Below are 18,863 nucleotides of genomic sequence, written 5' to 3' on the forward strand. Positions count from 1 at the left end.
GCTGAAAGGCACAACGTGCAGGCTTCTTTCCAAAGGGCGAGTTGGGCCCCACAGCATCTTGCTTCCAGCTCTTTGGGAAGCTAAGAAACAACTCGCTCTGCACAGTGCTCTTACAGCCTAGTGGCAACATCTCTTCCTAAGGCCTGTGAAACGCAGTTTCTTTGCAGGCCTGATCTGGCTGAAGTAGGACTTCTGCTCTGGGTGTGCTACTTTGCCCTAGAGCTGAAAGGCACAACGTGCAGGCTTCTTTCCAAAGGGCGTGTTGGGGCCCACAGCATCTTGCTTCCAGCTCTTTGGGAAGCTAAGAAACAACTCACTCTGCACAGTGCTCTTACAGCCTACCGGGAACATCTCTTCCAAAGGCCTGTGAAACGCAGTTTCTTTGCAGGCCTGATCTGGCTGAAGTAGGACTTCGGCTCTGGGTGTGCTACTTTGCCCTAGAGCTGAAAGGCACAACGTGCAGGCTTCTTTCCAAAGGGCGAGTTGGGCCCCACAGCATCTTGCTTCCAGCTCTTTGGGAAGCTAAGAAACAACTCGCTCTGCACAGTGCTCTTACAGCCTACCGGGAACATCTCTTCCAAAGGCCTGTGAAACGCAGTTTCTTTGCAGGCCTGATCTGGCTGAAGTAGGACTTCTGCTCTGGGTGTGCTACTTTGCCCTAGAGCTGAAAGGCACAACGTGCAGGCTTCTTTCCAAAGGGCGAGTTGGGCCCCACAGCATCTTGCTTCCAGCTCTTTGGGAAGTTAAGAAACCACTCGCTCTGCACAGTGCTCTTACAGCCTACCGGGAACATCTCTTCCAAAGGCCTGTGAAACGCAGTTTCTTTGCAGGCCTGATCTGGCTGAAGTAGGACTTCTGCTCTGGGTGTGCTACTTTGCCCTAGAGCTGAAAGGCACAACGTGCAGGCTTCTTTCCAAAGGGCGAGTTGGGCCCCACAGCATCTTGCTTCCAGCTCTTTGGGAAGCTAAGAAACCACTCGCTCTGCACAGTGCTCTTACAGCCTACCGGGAACATCTCTTCCAAAGGCGTGTGAAACGCAGTTTCTTTGCAGGCCTGATCTGGCTGAAGTAGGACTTCTGCTCTGGGTGTGCTACTTTGCCCTAGAGCTGAAAGGCACAACGTGCAGGCTTCTTTCCAAAGGGCGAGTTGGGCCCCACAGCATCTTGCTTCCAGCTCTTTGGGAAGCTAAGAAACCACTCGCTCTGCACAGTGCTCTAACAGCCTAGTGGGAACATGTCTTCCAAAGGCCTGTGAAACGCAGTTTCTTTGCAGGCCTGATCTGGCTGAAGTAGGACTTCTGCTCTGGGTGTGCTACTTTGCCCTAGAGCTGAAAGGCACAACGTGCAGGCTTCTTTCCAAAGGGCGTGTTGGGGCCCACAGCATCTTGCTTCCAGCTCTTTGGGAAGCTAAGAAACAACTCGCTCTGCACAGTGCTCTTACAGCCTACCGGGAACATCTCTTCCAAAGGCCTGTGAAACGCAGTTTCTTTGCAGGCCTGATGTGGCTGATGTAGGACTTCTGCTCTGGGTGTGCTACTTTGCCCTAGAGCTGAAAGGCACAACGTGCAGGCTTCTTTCCAAAGGGCGAGTTGGGCCCCACAGCATCTTGCTTCCAGCTCTTTGGGAAGCTAGGAAACAACTCGCTCTGCACAGTGCTCTTACAGCCTACCGGGAACATCTCTTCCAAAGGCCTGTGAAACGCAGTTTCTTTGCAGGCCTGATCTGGCTGAAGTAGGACTTCTGCTCTGGGTGTGCTACTTTGCCCTAGAGCTGAAAGGCACAACGTGCAGGCTTCTTTCCAAAGAGCGAGTTGGGCCCCACAGCATCTTGCTTCCAGCTCTTTGGGAAGCTAAGAAACAACTCGCTCTGCACAGTGCTCTTACAGCCTACCGGGAACATCTCTTCCAAAGGCCTGTGAAACGCAGTTTCTTTGCAGGCCTGATCTGGCTGAAGTAGGACTTCTGCTCTGGGTGTGCTACTTTGCCCTAGAGCTGAAAGGCACAACGTGCAGGCTTCTTTCCAAAGGGCGAGTTGGGCCCCACAGCATCTTGCTTCCAGCTCTTTGGGAAGCTAAGAAACAACTCGCTCTGCACAGTGCTCTTACAGCCTACCGGGAACATCTCTTCCAAAGGCCTGTGAAACGCAGTTTCTTTGCAGGCCTGATGTGGCTGATGTAGGACTTCTGCTCTGGGTGTGCTACTTTGCCCTAGAGCTGAAAGGCACAACGTGCAGGCTTCTTTCCAAAGGGCGAGTTGGGCCCCACAGCATCTTGCTTCCAGCTCTTTGGGAAGCTAAGAAACAACTCGCTCTGCACAGTGCTCTTACAGCCTACCGGGAACATCTCTTCCAAAGGCCTGTGAAACGCAGTTTCTTTGCAGGCCTGATGTGGCTGATGTAGGACTTCTGCTCTGGGTGTGCTACTTTGCCCTAGAGCTGAAAGGCCCAACGTGCAGGCTTCTTTCCAAAGGGCGAGTTGGGCCCCACAGCATCTTGCTTCCAGCTCTTTGGGAAGCTAAGAAACAACTCGCTCTGCACAGTGCTCTTACAGCCTAGTGGGAACATCTCTTCCAAAGGCCTGTGAAACGCAGTTTCTTTGCAGGCCTGATCTGGCTGAAGTAGGACTTCTGCTCTGGGTGTGCTACTTTGCCCTAGAGCTGAAAGGCACAACGTGCAGGCTTCTTTCCAAAGGGCGAGTTGGGCCCCACAGCATCTTGCTTCCAGCTCTTTGGGAAGCTAAGAAACAACTCGCTCTGCACAGTGCTCTTACAGCCTAGTGGCAACATCTCTTCCTAAGGCCTGTGAAACGCAGTTTCTTTGCAGGCCTGATCTGGCTGAAGTAGGACTTCTGCTCTGGGTGTGCTACTTTGCCCTAGAGCTGAAAGGCACAACGTGCAGGCTTCTTTCCAAAGGGCGTGTTGGGGCCCACAGCATCTTGCTTCCAGCTCTTTGGGAAGCTAAGAAACAACTCACTCTGCACAGTGCTCTTACAGCCTACCGGGAACATCTCTTCCAAAGGCCTGTGAAACGCAGTTTCTTTGCAGGCCTGATCTGGCTGAAGTAGGACTTCGGCTCTGGGTGTGCTACTTTGCCCTAGAGCTGAAAGGCACAACGTGCAGGCTTCTTTCCAAAGGGCGAGTTGGGCCCCACAGCATCTTGCTTCCAGCTCTTTGGGAAGCTAAGAAACAACTCGCTCTGCACAGTGCTCTTACAGCCTACCGGGAACATCTCTTCCAAAGGCCTGTGAAACGCAGTTTCTTTGCAGGCCTGATCTGGCTGAAGTAGGACTTCTGCTCTGGGTGTGCTACTTTGCCCTAGAGCTGAAAGGCACAACGTGCAGGCTTCTTTCCAAAGGGCGAGTTGGGCCCCACAGCATCTTGCTTCCAGCTCTTTGGGAAGCTAAGAAACAACTCGCTCTGCACAGTGCTCTTACAGCCTACCGGGAACATCTCTTCCAAAGGCCTGTGAAACGCAGTTTCTTTGCAGGCCTGATGTGGCTGATGTACTACTTCTGCTCTGGGTGTGCTACTTTGCCCTAGAGCTGAAAGGCACAACGTGCAGGCTTCTTTCCAAAGGGCGAGTTGGGCCCCACAGCATCTTGCTTCCAGCTCTTTGGGAAGCTAAGAAACAACTCGCTCTGCACAGTGCTCTTACAGCCTACCGGGAACATCTCTTCCAAAGGCCTGTGAAACGCAGTTTCTTTGCAGGCCTGATCTGGCTGAAGTAGGACTTCTGCTCTGGGTGTGCTACTTTGCCCTAGAGCTGAAAGGCACAACGTGCAGGCTTCTTTCCAAAGGGCGAGTTGGGCCCCACAGCATCTTGCTTCCAGCTCTTTGGGAAGCTAAGAAACAACTCGCTCTGCACAGTGCTCTTACAGCCTACCGGGAACATCTCTTCCAAAGGCCTGTGAAACGCAGTTTCTTTGCAGGCCTGATGTGGCTGATGTAGGACTTCTGCTCTGGGTGTGCTACTTTGCCCTAGAGCTGAAAGGCACAACGTGCAGGCTTCTTTCCAAAGGGCGAGTTGGGCCCCACAGCATATTGCTTCCAGCTCTTTGGGAAGCTAAGAAACAACTCGCTCTGCACAGTGCTCTTACAGCCTACCGGGAACATCTCTTCCAAAGGCCTGTGAAACGCAGTTTCTTTGCAGGCCTGATGTGGCTGATGTAGGACTTCTGCTCTGGGTGTGCTACTTTGCCCTAGAGCTGAAAGGCACAACGTGCAGGCTTCTTTCCAAAGGGCGAGTTGGGCCCCACAGCATCTTGCTTCCAGCTCTTTGGGAAGCTAAGAAACAACTCGCTCTGCACAGTGCTCTTACAGCCTACCGGGAACATCTCTTCCAAAGGCCTGTGAAACGCAGTTTCTTTGAAGGCCTGATGTGGCTGATGTAGGACTTCTGCTCTGGGTGTGCTACTTTGCCCTAGAGCTGAAAGGCACAACGTGCAGGCTTCTTTCCAAAGGGCGAGTTGGGCCCCACAGCATCTTGCTTCCAGCTCTTTGGGAAGCTAAGAAACAACTCGCTCTGCACAGTGCTCTTACAGCCTACGGGGAACATCTCTTCCAAAGGCCTGTGAAACGCAGTTTCTTTGCAGGCCTGATCTGGCTGAAGTAGGACTTCGGCTCTGGGTGTGCTACTTTGCCCTAGAGCTGAAAGGCACAACGTGCAGGCTTCTTTCCAAAGGGCGAGTTGGGCCCCACAGCATCTTGCTTCCAGCTCTTTGGGAAGCTAAGAAACAACTCGCTCTGCACAGTGCTCTTACAGCCTACCGGGAACATCTCTTCCAAAGGCCTGTGAAACGCAGTTTCTTTGCAGGCCTGATCTGGCTGAAGTAGGACTTCTGCTCTGGGTGTGCTACTTTGCCCCAGAGCTGAAAGGCACAACGTGCAGGCTTCTTTCCAAAGGGCGAGTTGGGCCCCACAGCATCTTGCATCCAGCTCTTTGGGAAGCTAAGAAACAACTCGCTCTGCACAGTGCTCTTACAGCCTAGTGGGAACATCTCTTCCAAAGGCCTGTGAAACGCAGTCTCTTTGCAGGCCTGATCTGGCTGAAGTAGGACTTCTGCTCTGGGTGTGCTACTTTGCCCTAGAGCTGAAAGGCACAACGTGCAGGCTTCTTTCCAAAGGGCGTGTTGGGGCCCACAGCATCTTGCTTCCAGCTCTTTGGGAAGCTAAGAAACAACTCGCTCTGCACAGTGCTCTTTCAGCCTACCGGGAACATCTCTTCCAAAGGCCTGTGAAACGCAGTTTCTTTGCAGGCCTGATCTGGCTGAAGTAGGACTTCTGCTCTGGGTGTGCTACTTTGCCCTAGAGCTGAAAGGCACAACGTGCAGGCTTCTTTCCAAAGGGCGAGTTGGGCCCCACAGCATCTTGCTTCCAGCTCTTTGGGAAGCAAAGAAACAACTCGCTCTGCACAGTGCTCTTACAGCCTACCGGGAACATCTCTTCCAAAGGCCTGTGAAACGCAGTTTCTTTGCAGGCCTGATGTGGCTGATGTAGGACTTCTGCTCTGGGTGTGCTACTTTGCCCTAGAGCTGAAAGGCACAACGTGCAGGCTTCTTTCCAAAGGGCGAGTTGGGCCCCACAGCATCTTGCTTCCAGCTCTTTGGGAAGCTAGGAAACAACTCGCTCTGCACAGTGCTCTTACAGCCTACCGGGAACATCTCTTCCAAAGGCCTGTGAAACGCAGTTTCTTTGCAGGCCTGATCTGGCTGAAGTAGGACTTCTGCTCTGGGTGTGCTACTTTGCCCTAGAGCTGAAAGGCACAACGTGCAGGCTTCTTTCCAAAGAGCGAGTTGGGCCCCACAGCATCTTGCTTCCAGCTCTTTGGGAAGCTAAGAAACAACTCGCTCTGCACAGTGCTCTTACAGCCTACCGGGAACATCTCTTCCAAAGGCCTGTGAAACGCAGTTTCTTTGCAGGCCTGATCTGGCTGAAGTAGGACTTCTGCTCTGGGTGTGCTACTTTGCCCTAGAGCTGAAAGGCACAACGTGCAGGCTTCTTTCCAAAGGGCGAGTTGGGCCCCACAGCATCTTGCTTCCAGCTCTTTGGGAAGCTAAGAAACAACTCGCTCTGCACAGTGCTCTTACAGCCTACCGGGAACATCTCTTCCAAAGGCCTGTGAAACGCAGTTTCTTTGCAGGCCTGATGTGGCTGATGTAGGACTTCTGCTCTGGGTGTGCTACTTTGCCCTAGAGCTGAAAGGCACAACGTGCAGGCTTCTTTCCAAAGGGCGAGTTGGGCCCCACAGCATCTTGCTTCCAGCTCTTTGGGAAGCTAAGAAACAACTCGCTCTGCACAGTGCTCTTACAGCCTACCGGGAACATCTCTTCCAAAGGCCTGTGAAACGCAGTTTCTTTGCAGGCCTGATGTGGCTGATGTAGGACTTCTGCTCTGGGTGTGCTACTTTGCCCTAGAGCTGAAAGGCCCAACGTGCAGGCTTCTTTCCAAAGGCGAGTTGGGCCCCACAGCATCTTGCTTCCAGCTCTTTGGGAAGCTAAGAAACAACTCGCTCTGCACAGTGCTCTTACAGCCTAGTGGGAACATCTCTTCCAAAGGCCTGTGAAACGCAGTTTCTTTGCAGGCCTGATCTGGCTGAAGTAGGACTTCTGCTCTGGGTGTGCTACTTTGCCCTAGAGCTGAAAGGCACAACGTGCAGGCTTCTTTCCAAAGGGCGAGTTGGGCCCCACAGCATCTTGCTTCCAGCTCTTTGGGAAGCTAAGAAACAACTCGCTCTGCACAGTGCTCTTACAGCCTAGTGGCAACATCTCTTCCTAAGGCCTGTGAAACGCAGTTTCTTTGCAGGCCTGATCTGGCTGAAGTAGGACTTCTGCTCTGGGTGTGCTACTTTGCCCTAGAGCTGAAAGGCACAACGTGCAGGCTTCTTTCCAAAGGGCGTGTTGGGGCCCACAGCATCTTGCTTCCAGCTCTTTGGGAAGCTAAGAAACAACTCACTCTGCACAGTGCTCTTACAGCCTACCGGGAACATCTCTTCCAAAGGCCTGTGAAACGCAGTTTCTTTGCAGGCCTGATCTGGCTGAAGTAGGACTTCGGCTCTGGGTGTGCTACTTTGCCCTAGAGCTGAAAGGCACAACGTGCAGGCTTCTTTCCAAAGGGCGAGTTGGGCCCCACAGCATCTTGCTTCCAGCTCTTTGGGAAGCTAAGAAACAACTCGCTCTGCACAGTGCTCTTACAGCCTACCGGGAACATCTCTTCCAAAGGCCTGTGAAACGCAGTTTCTTTGCAGGCCTGATCTGGCTGAAGTAGGACTTCTGCTCTGGGTGTGCTACTTTGCCCTAGAGCTGAAAGGCACAACGTGCAGGCTTCTTTCCAAAGGGCGAGTTGGGCCCCACAGCATCTTGCTTCCAGCTCTTTGGGAAGCTAAGAAACCACTCGCTCTGCACAGTGCTCTTACAGCCTACCGGGAACATCTCTTCCAAAGGCCTGTGAAACGCAGTTTCTTTGCAGGCCTGATCTGGCTGAAGTAGGACTTCTGCTCTGGGTGTGCTACTTTGCCCTAGAGCTGAAAGGCACAACGTGCAGGCTTCTTTCCAAAGGGCGAGTTGGGCCCCACAGCATCTTGCTTCCAGCTCTTTGGGAAGCTAAGAAACCACTCGCTCTGCACAGTGCTCTTACAGCCTACCGGGAACATCTCTTCCAAAGGCGTGTGAAACGCAGTTTCTTTGCAGGCCTGATCTGGCTGAAGTAGGACTTCTGCTCTGGGTGTGCTACTTTGCCCTAGAGCTGAAAGGCACAACGTGCAGGCTTCTTTCCAAAGGGCGAGTTGGGCCCCACAGCATCTTGCTTCCAGCTCTTTGGGAAGCTAAGAAACCACTCGCTCTGCACAGTGCTCTAACAGCCTAGTGGGAACATGTCTTCCAAAGGCCTGTGAAACGCAGTTTCTTTGCAGGCCTGATCTGGCTGAAGTAGGACTTCTGCTCTGGGTGTGCTACTTTGCCCTAGAGCTGAAAGGCACAACGTGCAGGCTTCTTTCCAAAGGGCGAGTTGGGCCCCACAGCATCTTGCTTCCAGCTCTTTGGGAAGCTAAGAAACAACTCGCTCTGCACAGTGCTCTTACAGCCTACCGGGAACATCTCTTCCAAAGGCCTGTGAAACGCAGTTTCTTTGCAGGCCTGATGTGGCTGATGTAGGACTTCTGCTCTGGGTGTGCTACTTTGCCCTAGAGCTGAAAGGCACAACGTGCAGGCTTCTTTCCAAAGGGCGAGTTGGGCCCCACAGCATCTTGCTTCCAGCTCTTTGGGAAGCTAGGAAACAACTCGCTCTGCACAGTGCTCTTACAGCCTACCGGGAACATCTCTTCCAAAGGCCTGTGAAACGCAGTTTCTTTGCAGGCCTGATCTGGCTGAAGTAGGACTTCTGCTCTGGGTGTGCTACTTTGCCCTAGAGCTGAAAGGCACAACGTGCAGGCTTCTTTCCAAAGAGCGAGTTGGGCCCCACAGCATCTTGCTTCCAGCTCTTTGGGAAGCTAAGAAACAACTCGCTCTGCACAGTGCTCTTACAGCCTACCGGGAACATCTCTTCCAAAGGCCTGTGAAACGCAGTTTCTTTGCAGGCCTGATCTGGCTGAAGTAGGACTTCTGCTCTGGGTGTGCTACTTTGCCCTAGAGCTGAAAGGCACAACGTGCAGGCTTCTTTCCAAAGGGCGAGTTGGGCCCCACAGCATCTTGCTTCCAGCTCTTTGGGAAGCTAAGAAACAACTCGCTCTGCACAGTGCTCTTACAGCCTACCGGGAACATCTCTTCCAAAGGCCTGTGAAACGCAGTTTCTTTGCAGGCCTGATGTGGCTGATGTAGGACTTCTGCTCTGGGTGTGCTACTTTGCCCTAGAGCTGAAAGGCACAACGTGCAGGCTTCTTTCCAAAGGGCGAGTTGGGCCCCACAGCATCTTGCTTCCAGCTCTTTGGGAAGCTAAGAAACAACTCGCTCTGCACAGTGCTCTTACAGCCTACCGGGAACATCTCTTCCAAAGGCCTGTGAAACGCAGTTTCTTTGCAGGCCTGATGTGGCTGATGTAGGACTTCTGCTCTGGGTGTGCTACTTTGCCCTAGAGCTGAAAGGCCCAACGTGCAGGCTTCTTTCCAAAGGGCGAGTTGGGCCCCACAGCATCTTGCTTCCAGCTCTTTGGGAAGCTAAGAAACAACTCGCTCTGCACAGTGCTCTTACAGCCTAGTGGGAACATCTCTTCCAAAGGCCTGTGAAACGCAGTTTCTTTGCAGGCCTGATCTGGCTGAAGTAGGACTTCTGCTCTGGGTGTGCTACTTTGCCCTAGAGCTGAAAGGCACAACGTGCAGGCTTCTTTCCAAAGGGCGAGTTGGGCCCCACAGCATCTTGCTTCCAGCTCTTTGGGAAGCTAAGAAACAACTCGCTCTGCACAGTGCTCTTACAGCCTAGTGGCAACATCTCTTCCTAAGGCCTGTGAAACGCAGTTTCTTTGCAGGCCTGATCTGGCTGAAGTAGGACTTCTGCTCTGGGTGTGCTACTTTGCCCTAGAGCTGAAAGGCACAACGTGCAGGCTTCTTTCCAAAGGGCGTGTTGGGGCCCACAGCATCTTGCTTCCAGCTCTTTGGGAAGCTAAGAAACAACTCACTCTGCACAGTGCTCTTACAGCCTACCGGGAACATCTCTTCCAAAGGCCTGTGAAACGCAGTTTCTTTGCAGGCCTGATCTGGCTGAAGTAGGACTTCGGCTCTGGGTGTGCTACTTTGCCCTAGAGCTGAAAGGCACAACGTGCAGGCTTCTTTCCAAAGGGCGAGTTGGGCCCCACAGCATCTTGCTTCCAGCTCTTTGGGAAGCTAAGAAACAACTCGCTCTGCACAGTGCTCTTACAGCCTACCGGGAACATCTCTTCCAAAGGCCTGTGAAACGCAGTTTCTTTGCAGGCCTGATCTGGCTGAAGTAGGACTTCTGCTCTGGGTGTGCTACTTTGCCCTAGAGCTGAAAGGCACAACGTGCAGGCTTCTTTCCAAAGGGCGAGTTGGGCCCCACAGCATCTTGCTTCCAGCTCTTTGGGAAGCTAAGAAACCACTCGCTCTGCACAGTGCTCTTACAGCCTACCGGGAACATCTCTTCCAAAGGCCTGTGAAACGCAGTTTCTTTGCAGGCCTGATCTGGCTGAAGTAGGACTTCTGCTCTGGGTGTGCTACTTTGCCCTAGAGCTGAAAGGCACAACGTGCAGGCTTCTTTCCAAAGGGCGAGTTGGGCCCCACAGCATCTTGCTTCCAGCTCTTTGGGAAGCTAAGAAACAACTCGCTCTGCACAGTGCTCTTACAGCCTACCGGGAACATCTCTTCCAAAGGCGTGTGAAACGCAGTTTCTTTGCAGGCCTGATCTGGCTGAAGTAGGACTTCTGCTCTGGGTGTGCTACTTTGCCCTAGAGCTGAAAGGCACAACGTGCAGGCTTCTTTCCAAAGGGCGAGTTGGGCCCCACAGCATCTTGCTTCCAGCTCTTTGGGAAGCTAAGAAACCACTCGCTCTGCACAGTGCTCTAACAGCCTAGTGGGAACATGTCTTCCAAAGGCCTGTGAAACGCAGTTTCTTTGCAGGCCTGATCTGGCTGAAGTAGGACTTCTGCTCTGGGTGTGCTACTTTGCCCTAGAGCTGAAAGGCACAACGTGCAGGCTTCTTTCCAAAGGGCGTGTTGGGGCCCACAGCATCTTGCTTCCAGCTCTTTGGGAAGCTAAGAAACAACTCGCTCTGCACAGTGCTCTTTCAGCCTACCGGGAACATCTCTTCCAAAGGCCTGTGAAACGCAGTTTCTTTGCAGGCCTGATCTGGCTGAAGTAGGACTTCTGCTCTGGGTGTGCTACTTTGCCCTAGAGCTGAAAGGCACAACGTGCAGGCTTCTTTCCAAAGGGCGAGTTGGGCCCCACAGCATCTTGCTTCCAGCTCTTTGGGAAGCTAAGAAACCACTCGCTCTGCACAGTGCTCTTACAGCCTACCGGGAACATCTCTTCCAAAGGCCTGTGAAACGCAGTTTCTTTGCAGGCCTGATGTGGCTGATGTACTACTTCTGCTCTGGGTGTGCTACTTTGCCCTAGAGCTGAAAGGCACAACGTGCAGGCTTCTTTCCAAAGGGCGAGTTGGGCCCCACAGCATCTTGCTTCCAGCTCTTTGGGAAGCTAAGAAACCACTCGCTCTGCACAGTGCTCTTACAGCCTACCGGGAACATCTCTTCCAAAGGCCTGTGAAACGCAGTTTCTTTGCAGGCCTGATCTGGCTGAAGTAGGACTTCTGCTCTGGGTGTGCTACTTTGCCCTAGAGCTGAAAGGCACAACGTGCAGGCTTCTTTCCAAAGAGCGAGTTGGGCCCCACAGCATCTTGCTTCCAGCTCTTTGGGAAGCTAAGAAACAACTCGCTCTGCACAGTGCTCTTACAGCCTACCGGGAACATCTCTTCCAAAGGCCTGTGAAACGCAGTTTCTTTGCAGGCCTGATCTGGCTGAAGTAGGACTTCTGCTCTGGGTGTGCTACTTTGCCCTAGAGCTGAAAGGCACAACGTGCAGGCTTCTTTCCAAAGGGCGAGTTGGGCCCCACAGCATCTTGCTTCCAGCTCTTTGGGAAGCTAAGAAACCACTCGCTCTGCACAGTGCTCTAACAGCCTAGTGGGAACATGTCTTCCAAAGGCCTGTGAAACGCAGTTTCTTTGCAGGCCTGATCTGGCTGAAGTAGGACTTCTGCTCTGGGTGTGCTACTTTGCCCTAGAGCTGAAAGGCACAACGTGCAGGCTTCTTTCCAAAGGGCGAGTTGGGCGCCACAGCATCTTGCTTCCAGCTCTTTGGGAAGCTAAGAAACCACTAGCTCTGCACAGTGCTCTTACAGCCTACCGGGAACATCTCTTCCAAAGGCCTGTAAAACGCAGTTTCGTTGCAGGCCTGATCTGGCTGAAGTAGGACTTCTGCTCTGGGTGTGCTACTTTGCCCTAGAGCTGAAAGGCACAACGTGCAGGCTTCTTTCCAAAGGGCGAGTTGGGCCCCACAGCATCTTGCATCCAGCTCTTTGGGAAGCTAAGAAACAACTCGCTCTGCACAGTGCTCTTACAGCCTAGTGGGAACATCTCTTCCAAAGGCCTGTGAAACGCAGTCTCTTTGCAGGCCTGATCTGGCTGAAGTAGGACTTCTGCTCTGGGTGTGCTACTTTGCCCTAGAGCTGAAAGGCACAACGTGCAGGCTTCTTTCCAAAGGGCGTGTTGGGGCCCACAGCATCTTGCTTCCAGCTCTTTGGGAAGCTAAGAAACAACTCGCTCTGCACAGTGCTCTTTCAGCCTACCGGGAACATCTCTTCCAAAGGCCTGTGAAACGCAGTTTCTTTGCAGGCCTGATCTGGCTGAAGTAGGACTTCTGCTCTGGGTGTGCTACTTTGCCCTAGAGCTGAAAGGCACAACGTGCAGGCTTCTTTCCAAAGGGCGAGTTGGGCCCCACAGCATCTTGCTTCCAGCTCTTTGGGAAGCTAAGAAACAACTCGCTCTGCACAGTGCTCTTACAGCCTACCGGGAACATCTCTTCCAAAGGCCTGTGAAACGCAGTTTCTTTGCAGGCCTGATGTGGCTGATGTACTACTTCTGCTCTGGGTGTGCTACTTTGCCCTAGAGCTGAAAGGCACAACGTGCAGGCTTCTTTCCAAAGGGCGAGTTGGGCCCCACAGCATCTTGCTTCCAGCTCTTTGGGAAGCTAAGAAACCACTCGCTCTGCACAGTGCTCTTACAGCCTACCGGGAACATCTCTTCCAAAGGCCTGTGAAACGCAGTTTCTTTGCAGGCCTGATCTGGCTGAAGTAGGACTTCTGCTCTGGGTGTGCTACTTTGCCCTAGAGCTGAAAGGCACAACGTGCAGGCTTCTTTCCAAAGAGCGAGTTGGGCCCCACAGCATCTTGCTTCCAGCTCTTTGGGAAGCTAAGAAACAACTCGCTCTGCACAGTGCTCTTACAGCCTACCGGGAACATCTCTTCCAAAGGCCTGTGAAACGCAGTTTCTTTGCAGGCCTGATCTGGCTGAAGTAGGACTTCTGCTCTGGGTGTGCTACTTTGCCCTAGAGCTGAAAGGCACAACGTGCAGGCTTCTTTCCAAAGGGCGAGTTGGGCCCCACAGCATCTTGCTTCCAGCTCTTTGGGAAGCTAAGAAACAACTCGCTCTGCACAGTGCTCTTACAGCCTACCGGGAACATCTCTTCCAAAGGCCTGTGAAACGCAGTTTCTTTGCAGGCCTGATGTGGCTGATGTAGGACTTCTGCTCTGGGTGTGCTACTTTGCCCTAGAGCTGAAAGGCACAACGTGCAGGCTTCTTTCCAAAGGGCGAGTTGGGCCCCACAGCATCTTGCTTCCAGCTCTTTGGGAAGCTAAGAAACAACTCGCTCTGCACAGTGCTCTTACAGCCTACCGGGAACATCTCTTCCAAAGGCCTGTGAAACGCAGTTTCTTTGCAGGCCTGATGTGGCTGATGTAGGACTTCTGCTCTGGGTGTGCTACTTTGCCCTAGAGCTGAAAGGCACAACGTGCAGGCTTCTTTCCAAAGGGCGAGTTGGGCCCCACAGCATCTTGCTTCCAGCTCTTTGGGAAGCTAAGAAACAACTCGCTCTGCACAGTGCTCTTACAGCCTAGTGGGAACATCTCTTCCAAAGGCCTGTGAAACGCAGTTTCTTTGCAGGCCTGATCTGGCTGAAGTAGGACTTCTGCTCTGGGTGTGCTACTTTGCCCTAGAGCTGAAAGGCACAACGTGCAGGCTTCTTTCCAAAGGGCGAGTTGGGCCCCACAGCATCTTGCTTCCAGCTCTTTGGGAAGCTAAGAAACAACTCGCTCTGCACAGTGCTCTTACAGCCTAGTGGGAACATCTCTTCCTAAGGCCTGTGAAACGCAGTTTCTTTGCAGGCCTGATCTGGCTGAAGTAGGACTTCTGCTCTGGGTGTGCTACTTTGCCCTAGAGCTGAAAGGCACAACGTGCAGGCTTCTTTCCAAAGGGCGTGTTGGGGCCCACAGCATCTTGCTTCCAGCTCTTTGGGAAGCTAAGAAACAACTCACTCTGCACAGTGCTCTTACAGCCTACCGGGAACATCTCTTCCAAAGGCCTGTGAAACGCAGTTTCTTTGCAGGCCTGATCTGGCTGAAGTAGGACTTCTGCTCTGGGTGTGCTACTTTGCCCTAGAGCTGAAAGGCACAACGTGCAGGCTTCTTTCCAAAGGGCGAGTTGGGCCCCACAGCATCTTGCTTCCAGCTCTTTGGGAAGCTAAGAAACAACTCGCTCTGCACAGTGCTCTTACAGCCTACCGGGAACATCTCTTCCAAAGGCCTGTGAAACGCAGTTTCTTTGCAGGCCTGATGTGGCTGATGTACTACTTCTGCTCTGGGTGTGCTACTTTGCCCTAGAGCTGAAAGGCACAACGTGCAGGCTTCTTTCCAAAGAGCGAGTTGGGCCCCACAGCATCTTGCTTCCAGCTCTTTGGGAAGCTAAGAAACCACTCGCTCTGCACAGTGCTCTTACAGCCTACCGGGAACATCTCTTCCAAAGGCCTGTGAAACGCAGTTTCTTTGCAGGCCTGATGTGGCTGAAGTAGGACTTCTGCTCTGGGTGTGCTACTTTGCCCTAGAGCTGAAAGGCACAACGTGCAGGCTTCTTTCCAAAGGGCGAGTTGGGCCCCACAGCATCTTGCTTCCAGCTCTTTGGGAAGCTAAGAAACAACTCGCTCTGCACAGTGCTCTTACAGCCTACCGGGAACATCTCTTCCAAAGGCCTGTGAAACGCAGTTTCTTTGCAGGCCTGATGTGGCTGATGTAGGACTTCTGCTCTGGGTGTGCTACTTTGCCCTAGAGCTGAAAGGCACAACGTGCAGGCTTCTTTCCAAAGGGCGAGTTGGGCCCCACAGCATCTTGCTTCCAGCTCTTTGGGAAGCTAAGAAACAACTCGCTCTGCACAGTGCTCTTACAGCCTACCGGGAACATCTCTTCCAAAGGCCTGTGAAACGCAGTTTCTTTGCAGGCCTGATCTGGCTGAAGTAGGACTTCTGCTCTGGGTGTGCTACTTTGCCCTAGAGCTGAAAGGCACAACGTGCAGGCTTCTTTCCAAAGGGCGAGTTGGGCCCCACAGCATCTTGCTTCCAGCTCTTTGGGAAGCTAAGAAACAACTCGCTCTGCACAGTGCTCTTACAGCCTAGTGGGAACATCTCTTCCTAAGGCCTGTGAAACGCAGTTTCTTTGCAGGCCTGATCTGGCTGAAGTAGGACTTCTGCTCTGGGTGTGCTACTTTGCCCTAGAGCTGAAAGGCACAACGTGCAGGCTTCTTTCCAAAGGGCGTGTTGGGGCCCACAGCATCTTGCTTCCAGCTCTTTGGGAAGCTAAGAAACAACTCACTCTGCACAGTGCTCTTACAGCCTACCGGGAACATCTCTTCCAAAGGCCTGTGAAACGCAGTTTCTTTGCAGGCCTGATCTGGCTGAAGTAGGACTTCTGCTCTGGGTGTGCTACTTTGCCCTAGAGCTGAAAGGCACAACGTGCAGGCTTCTTTCCAAAGGGCGAGTTGGGCCCCACAGCATCTTGCTTCCAGCTCTTTGGGAAGCTAAGAAACAACTCGCTCTGCACAGTGCTCTTACAGCCTACCGGGAACATCTCTTCCAAAGGCCTGTGAAACGCAGTTTCTTTGCAGGCCTGATCTGGCTGAAGTAGGACTTCTGCTCTGGGTGTGCTACTTTGCCCTAGAGCTGAAAGGCACAACGTGCAGGCTTCTTTCCAAAGGGCGAGTTGGGCCCCACAGCATCTTGCTTCCAGCTCTTTGGGAAGCTAAGAAACCACTCGCTCTGCACAGTGCTCTTACAGCCTACCGGGAACATCTCTTCCAAAGGCCTGTGAAACGCAGTTTCTTTGCAGGCCTGATCTGGCTGAAGTAGGACTTCTGCTCTGGGTGTGCTACTTTGCCCTAGAGCTGAAAGGCACAACGTGCAGGCTTCTTTCCAAAGGGCGAGTTGGGCCCCACAGCATCTTGCTTCCAGCTCTTTGGGAAGCTAAGAAACCACTCGCTCTGCACAGTGCTCTTACAGCCTACCGGGAACATCTCTTCCAAAGGCCTGTGAAACGCAGTTTCTTTGCAGGCCTGATCTGGCTGAAGTAGGACTTCTGCTCTGGGTGTGCTACTTTGCCCTAGAGCTGAAAGGCACAACGTGCAGGCTTCTTTCCAAAGGGCGAGTTGGGCCCCACAGCATCTTGCTTCCAGCTCTTTGGGAAGCTAAGAAACCACTCGCTCTGCACAGTGCTCTAACAGCCTAGTGGGAACATGTCTTCCAAAGGCCTGTGAAACGCAGTTTATTTGCAGGCCTGATCTGGCTGAAGTAGGACTTCTGCTCTGGGTGTGCTACTTTGCCCTAGAGCTGAAAGGCACAACGTGCAGGCTTCTTTCCAAAGGGCGAGTTGGGCCCCACAGCATCTTGCTTCCAGCTCTTTGGGAAGCTAGGAAACAACTCGCTCTGCACAGTGCTCTTACAGCCTACCGGGAACATCTCTTCCAAAGGCCTGTGAAACGCAGTTTCTTTGCAGGCCTGATCTGGCTGAAGTAGGACTTCTGCTCTGGGTGTGCTACTTTGCCCTAGAGCTGAAAGGCACAACGTGCAGGCTTCTTTCCAAAGGGCGAGTTGGGCCCCACAGCATCTTGCTTCCAGCTCTTTGGGAAGCTAAGAAACAACTCGCTCTGCACAGTGCTCTTACAGACTACCGGGAACATCTCTTCCAAAGGCCTGTGAAATGCAGTTTCTTTGCAGGCCTGATCTGGCTGAAGTAGGACTTCGGCTCTGGGTGTGCTACTTTGCCCTAGAGCTGAAAGGCACAACGTGCAGGCTTCTTTCCAAAGGGCGAGTTGGGCCCCACAGCATCTTGCTTCCAGCTCTTTGGGAAGCTAAGAAACAACTCGCTCTGCACAGTGCTCTTACAGCCTACCGGGAACATCTCTTCCAAAGGCCTGTGAAACGCAGTTTCTTTGCAGGCCTGATCTGGCTGAAGTAGGACTTCTGCTCTGGGTGTGCTACTTTGCCCTAGAGCTGAAAGGCACAACGTGCAGGCTTCTTTCCAAAGGGCGAGTTGGGCGCCACAGCATCTTGCTTCCAGCTCTTTGGGAAGCTAAGAAACCACTAGCTCTTCACAGTGCTCTTACAGCCTACCGGGAACATCTCTTCCAAAGGCCTGTAAAACGCAGTTTCGTTGCAGGCCTGATCTGGCTGAAGTAGGACTTCTGCTCTGGGTGTGCTACTTTGCCCTAGAGCTGAAAGGCACAACGTGCAGGCTTCTTTCCAAAGGGCGAGTTGGGCCCCACAGCATCTTGCATCCAGCTCTTTGGGAAGCTAAGAAACAACTCGCTCTGCACAGTGCTCTTACAGCCTAGTGGGAACATCTCTTCCAAAGGCCTGTGAAACGCAGTCTCTTTGCAGGCCTGATCTGGCTGAAGTAGGACTTCTGCTCTGGGTGTGCTACTTTGCCCTAGAGCTGAAAGGCACAACGTGCAGGCTTCTTTCCAAAGGGCGTGTTGGGGCCCACAGCATCTTGCTTCCAGCTCTTTGGGAAGCTAAGAAACAACTCGCTCTGCACAGTGCTCTTTCACCCTACCGGGAACATCTCTTCCAAAGGCCTGTGAAACGCAGTTTCTTTGCAGGCCTGATCTGGCTGAAGTAGGACTTCTGCTCTGGGTGTGCTACTTTGCCCTAGAGCTGAAAGGCACAACGTGCAGGCTTCTTTCCAAAGGGCGAGTTGGGCCCCACAGCATCTTGCTTCCAGCTCTTTGGGAAGCTAAGAAACAACTCGCTCTGCACAGTGCTCTTACAGCCTACCGGGAACATCTCTTCCAAAGGCCTGTGAAACGCAGTTTCTTTGCAGGCCTGATGTGGCTGATGTACTACTTCTGCTCTGGGTGTGCTACTTTGCCCTAGAGCTGAAAGGCACAACGTGCAGGCTTCTTTCCAAAGGGCGAGTTGGGCCCCACAGCATCTTGCTTCCAGCTCTTTGGGAAGCTAGGAAACAACTCGCTCTGCACAGTGCTCTTACAGCCTACCGGGAACATCTCTTCCAAAGGCCTGTGAAACGCAGTTTCTTTGCAGGCCTGATCTGGCTGAAGTAGGACTTCTGCTCTGGGTGTGCTACTTTGCCCTAGAGCTGAAAGGCACAACGTGCAGGCTTCTTTCCAAAGAGCGAGTTGGGCCCCACAGCATCTTGCTTCCAGCTCTTTGGGAAGCTAAGAAACAACTCGCTCTGCACAGTGCTCTTACAGCCTACCGGGAACATCTGTTCCAAAGGCCTGTGAAACGCAGTTTCTTTGCAGGCCTGATCTGGCTGAAGTAGGACTTCTGCTCTGGGTGTGCTACTTTGCCCTAGAGCTGAAAGGCACAACGTGCAGGCTTCTTTCCAAAGGGCGAGTTGGGCCCCACAGCATCTTGCTTCCAGCTCTTTGGGAAGCTAAGAAACCACTCGCTCTGCACAGTGCTCTTAAAGCCTACCGGGAACATCTCTTCCAAAGGCCTGTGAAACGCAGTTTCTTTGCAGGCCTGATCTGGCTGAAGTAGGACTTCTGCTCTGGGTGTGCTACTTTGCCCTAGAGCTGAAAGGCACAACGTGCAGGCTTCTTTCCAAAGGGCGAGTTGGGCCCCACAGCATCTTGCTTCCAGCTCTTTGGGAAGCTAAGAAACCACTCGCTCTGCACAGTGCTCTTACAGCCTACCGGGAACATCTCTTCCAAAGGCCTGTGAAACGCAGTTTCTTTGCAGGCCTGATCTGGCTGAAGTAGGACTTCTGCTCTGGGTGTGCTACTTTGCCCTAGAGCTGAAAGGCACAACGTGCAGGCTTCTTTCCAAAGGGCGAGTTGGGCCCCACAGCATCTTGCTTCCAGCTCTTTGGGAA

This window comes from Equus caballus, chromosome 27 (genome assembly GCF_041296265.1).
Source record: "Equus caballus isolate H_3958 breed thoroughbred chromosome 27, TB-T2T, whole genome shotgun sequence".
Lineage (NCBI taxonomy): Eukaryota > Metazoa > Chordata > Mammalia > Perissodactyla > Equidae > Equus > Equus caballus.